The following is a 14,320-nucleotide window of genomic DNA, read 5'->3' on the forward strand; positions in this document are numbered from 1 at the left end:
CATTTCTATTTTTTGGACAACTTCAGGAGAATAGGTGTTAACTCTTCCTTAAATGTTTGGTACAATTCTCCTGGAAAGCCATCTGGCCCTGGACTCTTGTTTTTTGGGGAGATTTTTGATTACTAATTCGATTTCTTTACTGGTTATGGGTCTGTTCAAATTTTCTATTTCTTCCTGTTTCAGTTTTGGTAGTGTACATGTTTCTAAGAATTTGCCCATTTCTTCCAGATGGCCCATTTTATTGGTGTATAATTGCTGATAATATTCTTTTATTGTTGTTTTTATTTCTGCTGTGTTTTTGTGATCTCTCCTCTTTCATTCTTGATTTTATTTGTTTAGGTCCTTTCCTTTTTCTTTTTGATCAAACTGGCTAGGGGTATATCAATTTTGTTAATTCTTTCAAAGAACCAGCTTCTGGTTTCATGGATCTGTTCTACTGGTTTTTGGTTTTTTTGTTTGCTTGGTTTCATAGCATTAATTTCTGCTCTAATCTTTATTATTTCCTGTCTTCTGCTGGTTTGAGGTTTTATTTGCTGTTCTTTTTACAGCTTTTTAAGATGTAAGGTTAAGTTGTATATCTGAGATCTTTCTTCCTTCTTTAGGAAGGCCTGGATTGCTATATACTTTCCCTTTATGACCACCTTTTCTGCTTCCCAGAGGTTTTGGGTTGTGGTGTTATCATTTTCATTGGCTTCCATGTACTTTTTAATTTCCTCTTCAACTTCTTGGTTATCACATTAATTCCTTAGTAGGATGTTCTGTAGTCTCCAAGTATTGGTTACCTTTCCAAATTTTTTCTTGTGGTTGATTTCGAGTTTCATAGCATTATGGTCTGAAAGTATGCATGGTATGATCTGGATCTTTTTGTACTTGTTGAGGGCTGATTTTTGTCCCAGTATGTTGTGTATTCTGGAGAATGTTCCATGTGCACTGGAGAAGAATGTATATTCCACTGCTTTAGGATAAAATGTTCTGAATACATCTGTTAAGTCCATCCGGTCCAGTGTGTCATTCAAAGCCATTGTTTCCTTGTTGATTTTTCTGATTAGATAATCTGTACATTGCTATAAATGGGGTGTTGAAGTCCCCTACTATTATGGTGTTATTATCAATGAGTTTCTTTGTTTGTGATTAACTGATTTATATATTTGGGTTCTTCCACATTTGGAGCATAAATGTTTACAATTGTTAGGTCTTCTTGGGGGATAGACCCCTTAATTATGATATAATGCCCTTATTCATCTCTTGTTACAGTCTTTATTTTAAAGTCTAGATTGTCTGATAAAAGTATGGCTACTCCGGCTTTCTTTTGTCGACCATTAGTGTGATAGATGGTTCTGCATCCCCTTACTTTCAATCTGAATGTGTCTTTAGGTCTAAAGTGGGTTTCTTGTAAACAACATATAGATGGATCTTGTTTTCTTACCCATTCTGTTACCCTGTGTCTTTTGATTGGAACATTTAGTCCATTGACGTTTAGAGTGAGTACTGAAAGATATGAATTTATTGACATTATGTTGCTTGTAGAGATGGAGTTTCTGGTGGTGTTCTCTGGTACTTTCTAGTCTTTGTTGCTTTTGGTCTTTCTTTCTTTCTTTCTTTCCTCCTTTCTTTCTTTCTTTTTCATCTTTTCTCCCCTCAGAGAGTCCCCCTTAAAATTTTTTGCAGGACTGGTTTAGTGATTGTGAACTCCTTTAATTTTTGTTTTTCTGGGAAACTTTTTATCTCTCCTTCTATTTTGAATGACAGCCTTGCTGGGTAAAGAATTCTTGGCTGCATATCTTTCCGATTCAGTACACTGAATATATCCCACCACTCCTTTCTGGCCTGCCAAGTTTCTGTGGACAGGTCTGCTGCAAACCTGATCTGTCTTCCCTTGTAGGTTAAGGACTTTTTTTCCCTTGCTGTGTTCATGATTCTCTCCTTGCCTGAGTATTTTGTGAATTTGAAGATGATATGCCTTGTTGATGGTTGATTTTTGTTGAATATAATGGGAGTCCTCTGTGCTTCCTGTATTTTGATGTCTTTGTCTTTCCCCAGGTTAGGAAAGTTTTCCCATATAATTTGCTCACATAACCCTTCTACCCCTTTTTCTCTCTCTTCACTTTCTGGGACCCCTATGATTCTAATGGTGTTCCTTTTTAATGAATCACTGATTTCTCTAATTCTTAAATCGTGTTCTTTTGCCTTAGTCTCCCTCTTTTTTTCTGCTTCATTATTCTCCATAAGTTTGTCCTCTATATCTCTGGTTTTCTGCTCTGCCTCATCCATCTTTGCTGCCATGGCATCCATTTGAGATTGCAGCTCAGTTATAGCACTTTTTATTTCATCCTGACTAGCTTTTACTTCTTTTATCTCCACAGAAAAGGATTCTAATCTATTTTCGACTCTAGCTAGTATTCTTATTATCATGATTCTAAATTCTGGTTCAGACATTTTGCTTGTATATGTGTTGGTTAAGTCCCTGGCTTTCATTTCTTCCTGCTCTTTCTTTTGGGGTGAATTCCTTTGTTTCATCATTTTGAAGGAGAAAAGGAATTAATGAGGTAAAAAAATTAAAATTAAAAAATTAAAAACAACGCACACATACACACACACACACACACACACACACACACACAGATCAAATACATGATGCTAGATCCTAGGTATGTTTCCATCTAGTTGTTGAATGGGGCTTCATAGATTAGAAAAAAAAAGGGGGGAAGAAAAATTTTAAAAAGGAAATCATTTGAAAATTTGAAAAAAATGAATATACTGAAATAGAATAAAATGAAATGATGGAAGTAAAATAGAGTCTGAAAAAATTTACACAAAAGTAAAAAATATAGTGGAAAACATTAAAGAGAAATGTTTTTGATAAAAATTGAAAATAAAAATTTTTTTCTCTTTATGTATTCAAGAAAAAAAACAAAAAAGAGAAAAAAGAAAAAGAAAATTGAACAGATGGACCAGTGAACAGACTGAAATACGATTTAAATTACTTCATTTTCCCCTAGAAGTCAAACTATGAAGCTCTTTATTGTCCATAAACTAAGCAGGCAGAGACTTGTGTTCCTGAGGAGCAAGGTTGGCCCAGTTGGGCGGGGCTTAGTGTAATGGCTCCATTCTCCACTAGATGGCGCTGCTTAGCTTACTGGGGTGGATGGTTGTGGTGCTTGTAGGTGTGTATGTGCACAGGCCGCAGGGTTGAAAATGGTGTTACCCAGCTACCCAGTCTCTAGTATTGGAACTCTGCTCACCGATCAGCAATCGCGCACCTGTCCTTTGTCTTTGGCTTCCTCCCACTTCCCGCTTTGACGCTGTCAGTGACCAAGCCCCAGGTAGCACCTCCCTCCAGAGTTTTGTCTCAGATGTGGCTGTGTTTCCCAGCCCCTCGCTTGTGAAGGACTGCGGCTTTGACCAGCTCAGACCTTCTGGGGAATCGTCTCACTGAGCAATGGCTGGGTGCCGGCCGCACCCAGGAACATTTGCATGATTGTGCTGCTGCCGGTGCCCAGAGACTGCAGCTGAGTGCCAGCCTGCCCCAGAAAAAGTTCACGCGATCGTGCAGCAGCAACATTTCAGGGATTATGGCAAATCACAACACACACCTGGCGCCAGGCTTCACCCTCAACGACCTTGTTCCAGCACTAGTGGATGTGGTTGTTCTCCCAGGTCCACTGGGGCCTTTTCCTTTTGGGGGTGGGGGGCCACACAGACTCTACAGCTCCCAGCAAGGGAACCACCTCTCCACATGTGGCCCAAGGACCTGAGGACCTTGCTCTCTGCTCCTGGGGATTCACCCTTCCCACCAGAGCACCACCAGGTACCGAGCTGCAGAGCCTCAGACTCTGCACTCCCCCTGTTTATAGAGTCTTAATGGAATTTAAACCCTCTCCTTTCTCCTTTCTCCCTGTTTTGTTCAGTCCCCACAGCTGTTTCCACTTCTCCACTTTCTCTCCAGCTGCTTTTGGGGTGTGGTGCTTTTCCCGTACTCTCCTCCCATCTCTGTCCTCTCTCTGCAAGCAAAAACAGTTCCCTGCCCTCTGTGGCTTCTGTCTCCCCCAGTTCACCTCTCTGCACCAGGTACCTGCTGAGTTCTGTGGTTCAGGTTGTGCAGATTGTTGTGTTAATCCTCAAATCAGTTTTCTAGGTGTGCAGCATGGTTTAGTGTTGACCTGGCTGTATTTCATGGATGCGAGACACAAAAAAAACTTCCATGCTGTTTTGCCATCTTGGCTCCTGTCCCCACATCAAAAGTGTCTTTAAAGGTGGGGCGCCCTGGTGGCTTGGTCGGTTAAGCATCTGACTTCAGCTCAGGTCATGATCTCGGAGTTCATAAGTTCAAGCCCGGCATTGGGCTGTCCACCATCAGCACAGCGCCCACTTTGGATCCTCTCCCTGGCCCCACCTCTCTCGCCTTCCCTCTCTCAAAAATAACTAAACATTTAAAAAAATGTCTTAAAGGAATCTCAGAAGAATGTAGAACAACTTCTGAGGAAAATAATGGATGGCTTGGATGAAAACGCTCATCCCAAGAGGTGATATGATAGATGAAAAGTAGGGGGAGAAATGCTTGAAAATTTAAGCCACGTGAATAAAACAGGCCATACAGGATAAAGGGGGCCCGTTGAAATCTCTGACTGAAACCGTGCTGGAGATGATCCACTTGCCTGCTCCATTTAGAGATGGCCACGTGGATGATGGCAGCTTGTAGAAAAAAGAGAACTGGACATGGCTGCCTAAATGGTCAGCCACAAGTCAATTTGAAGAAACTCATTGATGCCGCTAACTTAAATGTTTCCTTAGAAGATTTCAAGGAGAGAAACAAGGAATTTTAAAAGTTTTAAAAATAATATTGGGGTGCCTAGGTGGCTCAGTCTGTTAAGTGTCTGACTCTTGGTTTCAGCTCAGGTCATGATCTCGAGGTTTCATGGGTTCAAGCCCTGTATCGGGCTCTATGCTGACAGTATAGCACTTGCTCTCTCTGCCCCTCCCCCACTTGCACTGTCTCTGTCTCTCTCAAAAAATAAACACTTAAAAAATTTTTAAATTAAAAAAATTGTAAAATTAAAAAAAGTTTTTTGAATAAAATCAAATGAAGAGCTTACAGGTCACAAAAAGTTTCTAATCCAAACAACCATCTTTAGTGGCTGAAAATTCACAGCCTGATGGGGAGATTTAAGAGCTTCCATTGAAACATCAAATACTGCCTGAACTGTATCAAGAACATATTATGAAACTTTGCAGAAAAACAGTCGAGGAGGTAATTTACCTTAGAAGTTGAGAAAAAAAAACTTGTTAAAATGTAGGAAAGCATCAGCACTATAAACTGGAAACACAGCTCCCACCCAGAAGATGGCTGGAGACCTGGGGGAAGAATGGCAGTGCACAGCTTCCTTCTTTGCAAGCTGGACTGATTATCTCCTATGGGAAAAGAAGCTCAAGAAGGTTGGTTGCCAACTGAGAGAAAGCTCAACAAGCCAGGACCAGGAAATGGCCAAACACCCAAAAGTTGGCTGAAGCACAGTTTAAATTCTAGTTTTCCCACGGGGTCTTATGCGGGGCTGGTTAATGTCCACACCCACACCCAAATGTCTGGATCCTGTACGTATGTTCTGTTCCATGGTGAAAGGGGCTTTACAGATGTAATTAAGGCTATGACTCATGAGATGAGGAGACGAGCCTGGATTAACCAAGTGGATCCAATCTAATCGCTTGAGACCTTAAAATGGGACTCCACTTCCAGCTGGAGTCAGAGATGCAGCAGCAGAGAAAGGAGCTTCCAAGTGTGAGAAGGATTGACTGCACTATTGCTGCCACTGAGGCATAGGTGTCCGCGTGCAGAGATTGAAGAGAAGCCTCTAGAAGCTACAGCCAGCCCCTAGCTGTCAGTTAGCGAGGAGATGAGGACCTCAGTCCTACAGCTGCGAAGCACTGGATTTTGCCAATAACAACCAGAATGAGCCTGGAATGAGCCTCTGCAGAAAATGTGTCCTGTCGACACCTTGATGACAGCCTGTGAAACCTGGAGCTGAGAAACCAGCAAGCTAACCCACACTTGCAACCTGCAGAATAAAAGGCAATAAATGTGTGTTGCTTTAAGGCACTGAGTTGGGGTGATTTGTCCAGCAACAGTAGAAAACTAAAGCCCCTATTATTCAACAAGCAGCCCTGGGCACAGGCCCAAGAGAATTGGGGCATCCCCTGGGTCATCAGGTCCCCAGGGGAAAGGGAGGGTTAAGCTGTGATGTCTCTGGAATCCAGGGTCACATGCTGGTCTGATTCAACTTTCAAAGCCCCCAATCTCTGTGTATCCACAACAACCGAGTGATTTTCCTGCGTCCTCTCTCTTTAAAAATCATTTTGAGGGACGCCTGGGTGGCTCAGTCAGTTAAGCGTCTGACTTCAGTTCAGGTCATGATCTCACATTTCGTGAGTTTGAGCCCCACATAGGACTCTGCGCTATGCCACAGAGCCTACTTCATGCCCTCTCTCTCCCTCTATCTCTGCCTCCACCCTGCTCATGCTCTTCTCTCTCTCAAAAATAAATAAACATTAAAAAAATAAAGACTTTAGAAGTCATTTTGATACATCTCTTTTTAGTTCAACTACTATTACTTAATTGATGAAACATGTGCTGTTAGTAAGGTCTGATAGAATGATAATTCCTAAGGTAGTGTTTTTCTAATACAGATGGTTGTTCTATAATTCTTGTACGTACGTCGTTTCCACTTCAGTAGACCCTGTAGAATATTGATGATATATTGCATTTTGCTTCAAGAAAAAGGTCCATTATTACTTAAATTATCATTGAACCTTGACATGACCAAATGGAAACATTTAGAAGAGTAAAGACCATTTCTATACCCTCTGAGCTGCTACTAGAAATCAGTAAAAGTCCCCGGGCACCTGGGTGGCTCAGTCGGTTAAGCGTCTGACTCTTGATTTCAGCGCAGGTCATGATCTCATGGTTTGAGAGTTTGATCCCTGAGCTGGGCTCTGTGTTGGTGGTGTGGAGCCTGCTTGGGATTCTCTCTCCTTCTCTTTCTCTTTCTCTCTTTCTCTCTGCCCTTCCCTCACATATGTGTATGCTCTTTCTCTTTCAAAGTAAATAAATCAACATTAAAATTTTTTAGAAATCAGTAAAAGTATTACCTCAAAATGTTTTGACTGGTATTTAAAACAACACATACACACAGCCCCAAATGGCAGTATCATCCCTAGCTGAACTTAGTAATATTTTTATTATTAATTCATAGATTAGAGGATTTGATATTTTGTAGCCATTTCTTATTTTTCTATTTCTTTTTAACTTTATTTCATTTTTGATATTCCTTACTGTTCAAATATTTCTGAATTTTATGCAGTCGAAGTAAGTTTTTCCTTTTATGAAAAACATAAAGATCCTTCTTGGGCATTTATTACATCTAGCAACCTGCTGGGTACTGGAGACCCAAGATGGCTGGCCCTGTGTCACTGTCCCCGGGGGGTGGGGAGACAAAGGGAAGAGGTGGAGGGGACAGACATGTAAACGAATTATTGTTGTATGACGCAGTACGTGTAATTACAGGGGCAGGTGGGCAGCCTCACGGGATTGCTGCAGGAGTGGCAGATTCTATCTGGAGGGGTGAAAGCAAGAGGGGCAAACTTGGAGCTGAATTTTTAAAAAGATTTAGAAATTCAGTGTCACTGTGGGTTATGTACTATGTGCAAACAGCATTAGCAAGTCTGTGCTCTTGCCTGTCTTGAATTTTGCCAAGAAATTTAGCAAGGGTTGTCCCCAGAAAGCCTCTTCTATGGTCCTTGGAAAGTAGTCTAAACTGTGAGTCGGAAGCCTGGAATTTTATACCCAGATCTTGCATTTGCTAAAAAAAATGGTTTGGGTCTCAGTTTTTGTAAAAATGGCAATTGATCATAATCATCCTGCTTCCTTCATAGGAAAATTAGTAAAGATTGAATTAGAGCATGTATGTGCAAACACCAGGGCACTCTACAAATTAACTGAGGTCACAACATTCCTCTTCTGAGTTGCCCAGGGCCAATGTTAATTACTGCTACATATTAAAAGGACAGATTAAGCAGACTAATAAAAATGTTTGATGCCTTAGAGTTTCGTAGCACCTCTCCTCTGAAGCTGGGCACCCCTGTTCCCTACTTAGACCTTCCAGGGTCTTTCCAGGATAACCATGGCCTGTGTCATTACCCCACACTTGTGGAAGAATGGGGAGGATCAGGTAGAAGGCCCAAGATCGACAGGCAGAGTGAGGACTGGAGCTCTGGCCCTTGCCTTCAGACCATTTCCTGGTACACAGAGTGCACAGAGCGCCAGGCAGGAATGGTCATGGTGCTTTCTCAAACTATTTCATTTTTTAAAAATAAGTGTTTTTTCTTTTAAGTTTATTTATTTATTTTAAGAAAGAGAGAGAGCACATGAGTTTGGTAGGGGCAGAGAGAGAGAGAATCCCAAGCAGGCTCCACACTATTAGTGTGGAGCCTGATGGGGGGCTCAAACTCATAAACTACGAGATCATAACCTGAGCCAAAATCAAGAGTCAGACACTTAAAAGACTGAGCTACCCAGGTGCCCCTCTCACAAACTATTTCAATAGTCGCCCAGAACAGATAAAGATGTATTTGTTCTAATTACAGATGTCCAGCAGTAAGGCTCATTCTCTTCAATATTCAACTGGAATTAAAAACAAACAAACAAACAGGAGCGTCTGGGTGAGTCAGTCCTTTAAGCATCAGGTTCTTGGTTTCGTCTCAGGTCATGATCTCATGGAACATGAGCCCTCAGTGGGGGCTGTCAAGACATAGCCCTCTTCAGATTCTGTCTGTCTGTCTGTCTCTCTCTCTCTCTCTCTCTGTCCCCCTCAACTCATGCGCTCTCTCTCTCTCAAAATAAATGAACATTTAGAAAACAAACAATCAAAGCATGCCTTTAAAATGTAAAAGGAGGGGTGCCTGGGTGGCTCAGTCGTTTGAGTGCCTGACTTTGGCTCAAGTCATGATCTCATGGTTCATGGGTTCGAGCCCTATGTCACAGTCTGTGCTGACAGCTCAGAGCCAGCAGCCTGCTTCAACAGCCAACAGCCTGTCTGTCTCCCTCTCTCTGCCCCTCCCCTGCTTGCGCTTTGTCTCTCTCTGTCTCTCAAAAATAAATATATGTAAAAAAATTTTTTTAATTAAAAAACAGTTTTTAATGTAAAAGGAGAAAGCACTATGTGACTACCTCTCCTTGTCCCCCAGGCTCCACCCATTCCAGGCACGGAATATGCCTCCCCATCTCCACCTGTGGAAATTTACCCCAACCCTAAGCTCAGCTGCAATGCCACTCCCTGATCCCAGCTGCCAGAAACATTTCCCTCTCTTGAAATCCCAGGGCTTAGACTAGTGGGTGAGAACCCAGGCTCCCCAGGCAGTCTGTGTCTGAATTCCAGACCAAGTACTTACTAGCAGCCTCTCTACCTGTGGTCCCTTACCTGCAAGTGCATGGTGACGCTAAAAAACAAACAAACAGCAACAACAACAAAATCATGGGCATCACAGGTTTATTAAAAAGATTAATACGAGGGACACCTGGGTGGCTCATTCAGTAAGCCTCTGACTCTTGATTTAGGCTCAGGTCATGATCTCACAGTTTGTCGGTTCAGGCCTGAGTCAGGCTCCATGATGACGGCATGGAGTCTGCTTGGGACTCTCTCTCTCCCCTCTCTCTCTGCCCCTCCCCACATGCTCGCGCACTCTCTCTCTCTCTCTCTCTCGATTGTCCTCTCTCTCTCTCTCAAAATCAATAAATAAACATTTAAAAAAATTAATAAGATGATGTGTGTAGAACACACTTAATGACACATGACAATACCCAATAAATACTAGCTGTCAAATTTTCACCTATTCGTTTTCAGGTTTTTCCTGTGCGCTAGGTAGCCAGTTCTCTGGGGATAGGAACTGCTGTCATGACACCCCCTGCCGAGTTAACACAACATCCCAACTCTGCTGTTTATGAACTCTGTAGGCTGGGCCTGTCATTTAATTTCTGTGTCTCTGTCCCTCATCTGTAAAATGGGGATAAGATGAAACTTAAAGGCAATAAGGTATGTATACTTTAGCCATTATTTGGTGTTTAAGAGTCGATATTAAAATTATATTAAAGAGTTAAGGCTCTGATACCACGGTGTTTCTCTGACTGTATTTTTCTGACCTATAAAGTTGAAATTACAGATCAAAATTTGGAGAGAGAGACAGAGAGAGAAAATGCAGTGTGAGGATGTTCAGGGCTGGGAAAATAGCTGCAGGCCGTCTTATGAGATATACTCTCCACAAGAGACAGGAACCCCTCAACTCTGCTCTTACGAGAGGGCCACCACCTCCTCCCCGATGAAAGTGCGAAGGAGGAGGAGATGGGAAAAGCAGAGCAAGGAGGGGAAAGGCAAAGGAACACGGGAAATGAACAGGAGTGGCAGCAGAGGAAAAGAGAAGGGAGAAGAGAGGAAGGCAGAGACAGGAGAGGACAAGGGGACAAAAGAGATTTGGGAATAAGGAAGCCCTAACCTAGTGGCCGCCAGTTGGAGTGATCCAGCGCCTGGAGGTGTGGAAATTTAAGGGGGCGGTTGTATGTCCCAACAGTTGAAGTTTGGATATGGTGGATATCATGGAACTGTGGATGGTCCCACAACTAGATAGTCCCACATCCTGCTTAACCATTGAATTAATTCACGTAGGTGACAAAGTCAGGACCCCAGTCTATTTCCCACATTCACACAGTGTTTTCTCTGGGTTTTGATATAGGCTGAATATCCCCGCAACGCCACTAAATTGGAGGGAAAATTATATGTTGCTTTGTTGACAATTGTTTTTAATCAGGGGGAGCTTATGTGCTGTTTTGCTAATAACTTTACTTAGATTACTCACCACTGGAAAAATCTCATCTCCTGAGGTAAGGCTACTCTCGATAGGTGACTCACACCACACCCTGTATCAGCACATACTCACATTTGCAGATTCCACATATGGGTGCAAACATTTGACTACATCATTATGACTTTGCTATAGTTGGTCCTGAGCTATAAGTATCATACTATTTACTTTCCATTTACTTTCCTTTTGTTCTTTCTTTATGATTCAGTTGGGCATAACATTGATTTTCAATTATGTGTATAAATAGATTAGGTTATCTAGGAAAGTCATTTTAGAATAGTCAAAAGAGTTTTAATAAAAAATTTTTTGTGGGCAGGAGGTTTTGGGGACGATGGGATTAAACTCCTATCCTAGAAGCAATCCTGACCCATCCTTTCCCTAATCCATTTCCCTCTTGACCACTTCAACAGTAGGAGATGCTGGCCTATAGGAGCCCTCCCAAAAGAGGCACTGGACTCTGGCCCTGTCTTCCCTGGATCTCTGATATCTCATCCCAGATGTGTGTTGTGTAGGGAGGTAAGTAGACCTGCAGTCAATCACTGGCACTAATTTTATTGTATAATAACATGATACGAAAACAAAACATTTCATTTTGAAAATGTTGTGATATTTCTGGTTAGTGGGTCTAGTTGGAGAAAATGTGACTGCTTAAAAATGGTGCCCCTGTGGCCTAGATCATTCAAAGATCAAGAGGCCTCTGTAACATCAACAATCACAAATACTCCAGAGCTGGACTTCAGGGGCTCATTCCATCCCCTTCCTGCAGAGATGATCCTACAAGCTTGGGCAAACACATAGATCCAAAATTTCCATTAGCTGAAAAGGCCATAAAAACCATGCTTTTCAGTGAGGAAAACACGCCAAGGTTCAGATCCAGGATGGGAGTATTTTTCCCAGGTAGAAAGCCAACGGAGTAATGGTTAAGGAAAAGACTTTGCATGCAGACCACCTGGGTTCATAATCTTAGCCCTGGTGCTCATCAGCCCCGTGACCTCTGGCGACTTCTACTCATCGCTGCCATCAATTGGTTTGTTTGCTGTAAAGGGAGGAGAGAAATAACACCTGCCCAATAGGGTCCTTGTAAGAATAAAAATGGTATCTGCTGTCAAGCATCTGAAGAAGAGTTTGGCACACAGGAATCAATAAACGTTAGCTCTTAGAATTCTTCTGCCTGGGAAATTTCCTTCCTTTGACTCTAGCAATGCTTACGTGCGATTCTGCTCTACCAGGTACGTGGTGTTCTTTATGACCATGTCATCAAGTACAGATCAAATTAGAGGGGAAAGCTCTAAAGGAAAACAAAGACACCAGAGAATTCCTCTTTGACAGGCGTAGACTAAGACAAAAGGAGTTATGTGACCGCTAGCCATATATTCAGAAGAGTTTAGACAATACAGCGCTTTGTTATATTTCATGAGTTCATAGGACCCAAAGAAGCTAATACAGTAGAACAATAGCTGACATATCAGGTTTTTCAGTCATACTATCAGTTGCTGACAGGTTGCCAAACTGCCTTTGGCCTGGCTCTGAATCCACATCAGGCAAAGTATTAAAATGATCATTTCCCTTTAACTTTGAAAGTCCTGGGTTATCTGAAAGATAAATCAAAATCAAATGTGGCCTGTGCATCTGATGGCAGAATTACTGAGCTGACTCCGTTACTGAGGTATCTAGACAGTGAGGAGGACATTTAACAAGAGGAGAGGGGAACGCTCTATGAAATTTATTTGAATTATTCTGTGTCAGCCCATAGTTGGTATCTTAGTTTCCTAGGACTGCCACAAATTGCCACAGACTGAGTAACTTAAAACAATAGCTGTTTGTGCTTTCATGGTTCTGGAGGCTTAGAAGTCCAAAATCAAAGTGCCAGCAAGGTTCTGGAGGCCTGAGAGCGAGCCTGTGCCATGCTTCTCCCCTAGCTCCTGAAAGTTATCAGCCATCTCTGATATTTCTTGCCTTGTGGCTACCTCATTCCCATCTTTGCTTCCATTGTCATGTGGCCTCCTTCTCCCTGCACATCGCTGTCTTTACGTGGCATTCTCCTCTGTGTGTGTGTCTGTGTCCAGATTTCTGTCACCTTATGAAAATACCAGTCATATTAGATTAGGATCTACCCTAATGACTTCACCTTAACTTGATTACATCTGCAAAGACCCTATTTCCAAATAAGGTGACATTCACAGTCCCCAAGGGCTAAATTAGCATTTCCCTATATCTTTTGGGAAGACACTAGCCAAGCAATAACAGGTGACGGAAGTTGCTAATTGCTGAAGACAATTTAGTGTTTATCAGGTTCTGCCCTGCATCTGAGCATTTTCATTCCTTAGATAAGGAGGGCAAACAGTTTAACCTTTGGACTTGATTCTGGCCAGGATCAGTCTCTTCTAGTAAGTTTCTCACTCAAGTTCTGCGTTTGGTATTTTCCTGCATTTTGAAAGAAACTGCATTTGCCTCATCTTTGAATACATTAACTCTATTTGGATAAGCAGTGCCAAAGAAGGCCAAATTAGATGGTCATTGTTGCCAGTGAAATGGGAGAAAGAGTAGTGGCCGCGTAAGAGACACTACTCAACTCTTACCAGAGGCCGTCTGTGTATGAAGAACTTCACTAGATGGGAGGAAAAAGTAGCAAACAGGATCTCGGTCCTTAAAATAAAAAAACCCGCAATAACACGTTCCAGCCGCTTCTGTATCTTAAAAGCAGACAGGAAGTTTGGTTTGAGGCTATTCGCTTCCAGAGTTACAAATGGAAGCTAGAAGGTAAATGACAGGGACACACAGGTAAAATGGTTCCTCCTACCCCCCATCCTTTAGGAAAAAAAACAATTAGAATTTAAAAATTGCTCATGGAGAGTATAAAATGTATATATCTGTTTGTCTGTTCATTTCTATCGTGGATCAGCAGCGGTGGTCCACATGCCAAATCTGATTGCTGCCTGTTTTGTCAATAAAGTTTTACTGGAACACAGCCATACCTATTTGTCTTACTGTCTATCACAGATTCCCACCACAGTGGCAGAAATGAATATTGCCAGCAAGGCCTAAAGTATTTACCACTGGTCTTAAAAGAAAAAGGTTGCCAACTCTTTATTTAGGTTTAGGGATTAGGAACTAAAGAATACCTTAAGACACCAAGCAAGAATGGATTACACATGGGTTACAAGTAGTAACTTGCAGCAGATCTTTTGGTATTACCATTTATTTGACAAGCCTATGAATTTAGTGGTAAAAGCTTGGCATTAGTGCCTATTAGTACAAGCCAAGTAGGATTTAAACAACAAACCCTGAGTAATCCTAAGAATGGAGATCCCCAAAGTCAGTATTATTAACAGTCAGAATCCTAGACCTGGGGCGCCTGGGTGGCTCAGGCAGTTTTAAACATCTAACTTCAGCTCAGGTCACGATCTCATGGTTCGTG

At 42.0% G+C, this 14,320-nt stretch overlaps 1 protein-coding gene across 5 annotated transcripts in view; it reads left to right on the top strand.

Annotated features, from left to right (window-relative positions):
* Positions 1-14,320, top strand: part of KLHL31 (kelch like family member 31) — a 123,675-nt gene that overhangs the window by 32,106 nt on the left and 77,249 nt on the right. For 4 of the 5 annotated variants that reach the window (XR_003419554.2, XR_003419553.2, XR_003419557.2 and 1 more), the window contains exon 4: positions 11,313-11,418. The gene's annotated coding sequence lies outside the window, so the exon portion shown is untranslated. The remainder of the gene's footprint in view (positions 1-11,312; positions 11,419-14,320) is intronic. The other variant, XR_003419555.2, reaches the window with a different exon arrangement.

The sequence above is a fragment of the Acinonyx jubatus genome, chromosome B2, assembly GCF_027475565.1.
Source record: "Acinonyx jubatus isolate Ajub_Pintada_27869175 chromosome B2, VMU_Ajub_asm_v1.0, whole genome shotgun sequence".
Classification (NCBI taxonomy): domain Eukaryota; kingdom Metazoa; phylum Chordata; class Mammalia; order Carnivora; family Felidae; genus Acinonyx; species Acinonyx jubatus.